At 33.4% G+C, this 6724-nt stretch overlaps 2 long non-coding RNA genes across 3 annotated transcripts; both read right to left on the bottom strand.

Annotated features, from left to right (window-relative positions):
- Positions 1 to 735: 735 nt before the first annotated feature.
- LOC118489232 lies at positions 736 to 1526 on the bottom strand. Of its 2 annotated transcripts, none has more exons than XR_004886829.1 (3): positions 1413 to 1526; positions 1207 to 1339; positions 736 to 802 (listed from the first exon to the last, which is right to left on the bottom strand). It is a non-coding gene; the product is annotated as an uncharacterized LOC118489232 (long non-coding RNA). The 2 variants fall into 2 exon arrangements; XR_004886830.1 differs by having other exon boundaries at positions 774 to 797.
- A 999-nt stretch (positions 1527 to 2525) lies between these two features.
- Positions 2526 to 5159, bottom strand: LOC118489231. The gene is made up of 3 exons (XR_004886828.1): positions 5097 to 5159; positions 4314 to 4409; positions 2526 to 2791 (listed from the first exon to the last, which is right to left on the bottom strand). It is a non-coding gene; the product is annotated as an uncharacterized LOC118489231 (long non-coding RNA).
- Positions 5160 to 6724: the final 1565 nt, after the last annotated feature.

Raw genomic sequence — 6724 nt, 5'->3', positions numbered from 1 at the left:
AAAGTATAGATACCATGATTGCATATCGAACAACAAACGCAAAGCTGATTTTAAGGAACCTTTGCTTTAGTTAATGCATCATCTTTTATCTTTTACGTTTTTAAAGACACTCGCATTCTAAGAAAAGCATAACAATTATATTTCTTAAACTGAGTTTGTATTTTTTTTCATGTCTAACTGGGATATAAGGTGTGGCCATAAGCATCAGTATCACTAATAAGAAGAAAATAACCAAAATTCTGATAAAGTATAAAATTTCAAAATTTGACAAATCAAAACAAACTCTTAAATAATAAGTCAAGAAGTCGAACACATACAAAAGAGAAATATTGATCATGGTGTTTTCACTTCCATGTTTATAAACTTGCATATTTTTTTCTATTACATATCAAATTAGACTCTACATACAAAACATGGAATAGAGATAACCTTTAACATACCCTAAAAATACCTTAGGAACTCACAATTTGTAAACTATGATTCAACCCGAAAACCGACCCAGAATCATTTAAGCATGGCTTCCTCTTTCTGAACTGTTTTGGCAGCCGCAACCATCGCTTATAACGGTTGTTTAGACACCATTACCAGTCCCAAAACTGTACCTAATTGCATGTTGTTGGTATTCCTTTTCTTGTTTTGTTATGGTACTCGTTACCCCTACTATCCAATATTATTTGACCACTGTTTACAGCATCGAGGCACCACCCACGCAGCCACAAACAACCCAAATCGCTGCTGCCCCAACACAAGGATTTGCTCCAGAAACCGTAGGACGCATGACAATATGGTCTGGTTCGCTGCACTTTTATAACAAAGTCCTTATGTTAGTTTTTCAATTATAATTAAATCTCCTTTTACTACACCATTACCTAAGTTTTTAGCACATGAATGAATAAAATTTCGTTCAAAAAGTTCAAACTAACACACTTAATACTCCAATCAATTCTTAATGTTAAACTATGTTTATAATAATAATAAATGATGTTAAAGCTATATATGGGGTATGCCAGTCAAAATTCAATAATCTCAGCATGTACCCTATGATAGAGATTCATTATCTCTATAACTTATCAGTTTATATTCTACAAACTCTTAGCGACCAATTGGGATGAATTTCATTTTAGAACGAACATAACTAAAAGGTTTAACTTTATCACAATTATAATTAACTCCTGATTAATAACAGTTTTAAAATCTAACCATTACCTTGAACCTAATGACTTTCATGCCAAGATCCAGGGATGTTTGGGATACTTAGCAGCAACCTTTCGTACAATATCGTAGGAAAACCCAAACAGTGTTTCTGGCTTTGGTGCAGCCTTTCTTGCATTGTCAATGTCTGCAAAAAACCTAAATCAGAAAGGTTGGAAATAAAATTTGAAATGGGTAAATATAATAAACCTGCCACTTACGTAGATTCAGGCCATCCTCATTCATAATGCTTTTTCCTAATGTTTTCTTTGCTTTTTAGGGGGAAGATGGGTGCTTCTCTCCATAGGGCATACAAAGCACAGATTGTTGGCGGAAGCCCGCCACATTTAACATATAAAATTTTTATATGTTAAATATGGCGGGCTTCCGCCAACAACCTGTGTTTTGTATGCCCTAGGAGAGAAGCACCTATGTTCCCCTTAAAAAGCAAAGAAAACATTAGATTTTTGGATTTGATGTTTTTCGATGCTGAAAGGTCATAAGTGATGACTGTGTGGTCATGCTTTACCTGAGAACAAATGCACCAAGTTAAGCTCAAGGTTTTTCAACTTGATCAAATGTCACTTATACCCTTTAATAAAGACCTTGTTTGTTTTTTGCACGCCCTGTTCGTTTTTTTTAATGTTGAAACAACGTTAAAACCTAAAACCCTATGCTGAAGTGTTGTTTTTTGTACCTGATTGGGCCGAGGCGTCGCCTCAAAACGCTTCACATGTTTTGATGCTTCAGAGCAAATAAAACGTTTTGCCAAACGGTTAACACTTTAAGCGAGCTTAAAGCGCGCTTTTTTAAACTAAGTTTCCAACACAAGAAAACTACACAATTGTTTTATTCTATTTTTTACTATTTTCTTCTTTAGCACATTAAATGTAATAATTGAATGTGATAAGAAAAGCAGTGTGACTTACAGGAAGTGACTCCCATATGGCTTCATCAGTCAAATGTTCTTCATTTACTGGAAGTAACGCCTTGCACATTCTGTACACATTACAAATCTTGTTTTCAGATTATAGGGTTACTTATTTCAATATTCATTTACAAAATCACCCACAAATAAAACTAAAGCGACCTAATGGTCGGACCATCGGTTCCCCTTCAATAATCAGATTAACAAACTTAGAATGCTTGTACTCCAATTACTGTGTAGGTCTCAGTTGATATGGAAGCAACCATAACAGAGGATACTCAATGTCATTTAATGCTCGGACCATCGGTTCCCCTTCAACAGTAACTTGAGGTAAGCCTACAACAGGAAACAACACGTCATAAACCCAAAATTTTAATCAAATTTTAACGAAACAACACGTCATAAACCCAAAATTTTAACCAACCAGTAGCAATCTTGGATAAAAGAAACTGGTAAAACTAAAATTGCAAAATTATGAAAGCAGTGAAACTTTGAATATTCAATAATAAACCATAGTATTACAAAATTATGATTTAGAAAAATAATAAAAATTAAAAATTAAACATTACAATTAACACTTAATAGAATATCTCGTTCTCTCGCCTTCTTCCATGCAATTTCGTTTTTTGTTTTAATTTGTAGATCAGCTAGCATATCACAGGTCTTCTGATCCTGTTTCAGCAAATTTGTAATAAACTCTTCTGCTTTTTGTTTAAACTCTGTTGGAGTAGAAGAGGCAACTTCATCTAGCAGTGCAATGCTACTCCAGGTTTGCTTATAATATTTATCACTAACAATAGCAACCTTTTGGTTGAGTTCTTCAGCGTTTCTTTGTTCTTGGAGTGACCAGGTTGAAAATTCGATTTTAAGATCAGTGGTATCGGACCAGTGGTAGAAGGTTTTCCTTGCCATTTAGGAAGAATGTAAGTGTTTTTGGACAATTTGTTTTAGGATGAATGTTTTTTTTTAAACTGAAGTGTTGATGTTTTCAAGTAAAATAATAATGATGCTTTATAGTGTTTAAAATCTTTGATAGAGAAAATGAAGAGACATCTCATAATTATGATAACCTTTTTTTGAAGGTTTCAATTTTGTTCCTTGGTTTTCTACATATTTAATTTTACTTGTTTTCCCATGAAAACTCATTTTTCAAAGGTTTTGCATTAAAATGCTTAATAGGATAACTGAACAGACAATTCCCATATACACGTTTTTTACTCTTAAATCATTAAATGTACATGGTTTTTAAGTATAAATGTTAATTTAATGTTTGCCTTTAAAGCTGACCTTTGGCCTGTTACATATAGTATATAATAGCATTGCCAATAATTTTTTTTTTCATCAAAACAGATTCATTCAGTGAAACAAAAGTGCAACTATTATTGTTTTGCCTTTGTTCTTATAAATATATTAGAATGGAGTCATTTACTTCTGCAAAATCTGACGATTTCAAGCAACGCTTTATTAAACAAATCGAAGACCAAGTTTTGGCTGATAGATCTACTCTTCAAGAGTTGAAGAGGTGTTTTAACGGACTGGAACTTGGTCTGCTGACAAGAGACCAAGTTTCGAGGGACTTGAGGGCAATGCCGACTACTTCCGTTCGTGACCTGTGTGTTGCGAGTAATATAGAATGTGGAGAAAGAGATCTGGAGTTCATGAGAAAGATCAATGAGATACACAGAGAGGTTCAGTGCTCCATGGAGTTGAAGTTAAAGTTCCTTGATTCTTGCAATTAGAGTTAGATGTCTCTGATTAGTTTTCTTTTTTATATGTAATTGCTACTTTCTTAATACTTCATATTTTATAAGTATTATTTTTTTTATCACATTTTAGTTTTACATCTTAACATTGTTGTTTGGTACCATGGATGATCTGTTTAATGTTCATTTATGTGCTGACTTTAACAATTTTGGAAGCGAAACAGTTTCAACAAACACGGGTAACTTTTTCCTTAATTTTAATTAAATTAAGATTATTTGGTACTTGTAGATATTCTGGGGCTAAAGTCAAAAGCTACATTAGGGACAACAGCACTCAATATGGTACTCTTACAGACTCAAGTGTAGTTGTTTGATCAATTGATTCTAATGTTTTATTAGCATTTTATTGATTCTTTGTTAGTTACATTTGATGATGATCATATGAATAGTTAAGATCTATGAAAAACTTCAATTCAACGAAAGTTAAGTACCTTTTCAAGCTGATGTATAAAATTACTTCTACAAACTTCAATTCGATTATACCTCGGTCACACAGCCACCACAACTTCCAGTCGTTCCCAGCTCTCCTGCAGAATCAAAACTTAATTAGGCATTTAATCAAAAACTTGATGAACACAATTCAAATAACAATTCTGCCTTGTCCTGTATCTGACCATGATGTGCACATTATACAAGATTAAGTATTTACATGACAGTTAATTTATACAAGATTGTTTGCTATGTTGTATATATTCTAGGGCTAAAGTCGAAAGGTCCATTGGTGGCAGCAGCACTCAATATGCTAGTCTTATAAACTCAAGTTTATATCTTTTAATATATGTTCGGTTATTTAACAACATATTTTGATAACAAACGAAGGTGAACACGAAAATAATTTTATAGCCCTGAGATTAGAAAAAGACGTATAACAGGCAAGAAAGTAATTTTATGAAACCATGTTGAGGTAAAATGAGGAAAACAACCGTGTAGTCATTTAAGATGATTTTCGTCCTAATTTACAGCAAAAAGATGACAATAAAAACCCTAATGAAGGCTACCTTCAACCTAAATAATCCTAGAAATCAACCTAAAACAGTCTACAACACCCAAAAGTTAGAGTTTATACTATGCGCCTTGCTTAAAAAAGCCCTCGGAAACACACAAACAGATTCAAAGTGAAACTAAGTTACAACATAGCAATGTTGAACTTCTACTCTAATCACATTGTTTTACACCATGAATGACAATATAAAGTTTATGCTTAAGATACATACCAGAAGTCTTTACGATAGAACAACCATTAGTTGTTGGAAACATGAAGCTTTGACCTATCAAAAGTTTGATGGTTGTTTTGGTATCTCCAATGGCCTAACTACACTTTCAAGCCATTCAATAGCTTTAAACCTTGTCATAGCTAAAAAAAATGAAAAAAAATCAAATAATCAACAACATTTCTATTGTTTTGTTAGAAAGAATTTGAAGGCAAAATTTAAAATTATACCTGCTCCTTGGACTTTCCTTGAAGGTAGAGTAACACTAAACAATACCGTTTCAAACTTTAGCGAAAACAACACTAAAGGATACCGTTTCGTAATTATGACATCAGCGAGGACTACATAGCATACATGAGAAGTTGACACGTAGCCAATTCTATGTCATTATCTAAGCTCCCTTAATAGATAACATCATGTTCAAGATAACCTCTTTCGTGTTCATGTGAGCAAGAAGAGAGAAAGACACAAAGGATGTGTCAAACACAGTTCACATGATACGGATTTGACACCTGAACCTGTATCATCTGAACTATGTTTCACACCTCCTTTGTGTCTTCCTCTCTTCTTGCTCACATGAACACGAAAGAGCTTATCTTGAACATGAGTAATGACACAACTGTCTTCTACCTCCATCGCTAGATTCAAAGGGCAAATATGGTCAAAATCAACAAAGACAAGATTAATAATATTTAATGTTTTGAATGTGATGGTTCATACCTTTAAGATGAAATCTGAATTATGATGTCATGCAGAAAGGTCGGATTTATGATGTCATCGAATCCTATGTGGCATACCTAATATCATGACACGTAATCAAAGTGAGGTCAGCTTCTAAGCTCCTTTTATAGATAGTAAAGATGTTAGTTTGTCTAGAATAACATAAATATTTAATCTCAGGTACTTGAAACAGCCAATGAAACTGTCGAATCGCATTTAGGTTAAAGTTATAATTCGGTTAGTCTGGTTAGTAAAATTTTAGGACAGGGATTAAGACCAACAAAAAAAAGAAAAAAAGAAAGAAACTTAATTCCAATCCTATGCATTAATTGAGTATCATGAATTTAGTAAAATGCAAGAGTACAATGAAATAAAGGATCTGAATAAAGCACATCATACACCTCTTCACTACATCAGATACACCTAAACAATTATATGCTTATTTCATATAATACATAATAAGAAATTCTTACATAAGGCACAGCTCTTTGCGCTTAAGCGCGATTTTAAAAAAAAAGCGTCCAGCCGTCCACACACTCCCTTTTTATAATATATAATTTGTCTTTCCTATAACTGTACCTGAATTCGAAGTGATGCACCCTGCAGTTTGGGATTTGAGCTTGTAAAACTTCTCAATCTGGTGTCATGTTCTGATAAGGTCCTTCGCCATCACCTTAACAGCTCCCTGGGAAATATACGTGAAATAAATAATACGAGCAGCTAATTTTAGACGAATCAATGAAGTGGGTCCTGAAATTAGGGAGGAATAAACCGAAAAAACAAATCTCAATATTGCAAATTTATGAGCAAGTAATGAAAGAAATAAGCTTACCATTTGACCTTGTTTGGCAATTTTCTTGATTTCTACGATTAGTTTCTTTTCTTGCGTCTGCAAACCTTGCCTCTCTCTT

Source organism: Helianthus annuus, chromosome 17 (genome assembly GCF_002127325.2).
Source record: "Helianthus annuus cultivar XRQ/B chromosome 17, HanXRQr2.0-SUNRISE, whole genome shotgun sequence".
NCBI classification, from domain to species: Eukaryota; Viridiplantae; Streptophyta; class Magnoliopsida; order Asterales; family Asteraceae; genus Helianthus; species Helianthus annuus.
Note: the sequence above shows the minus strand (reverse complement) of the source record. Positions and strands in the feature narration are given on the sequence as shown.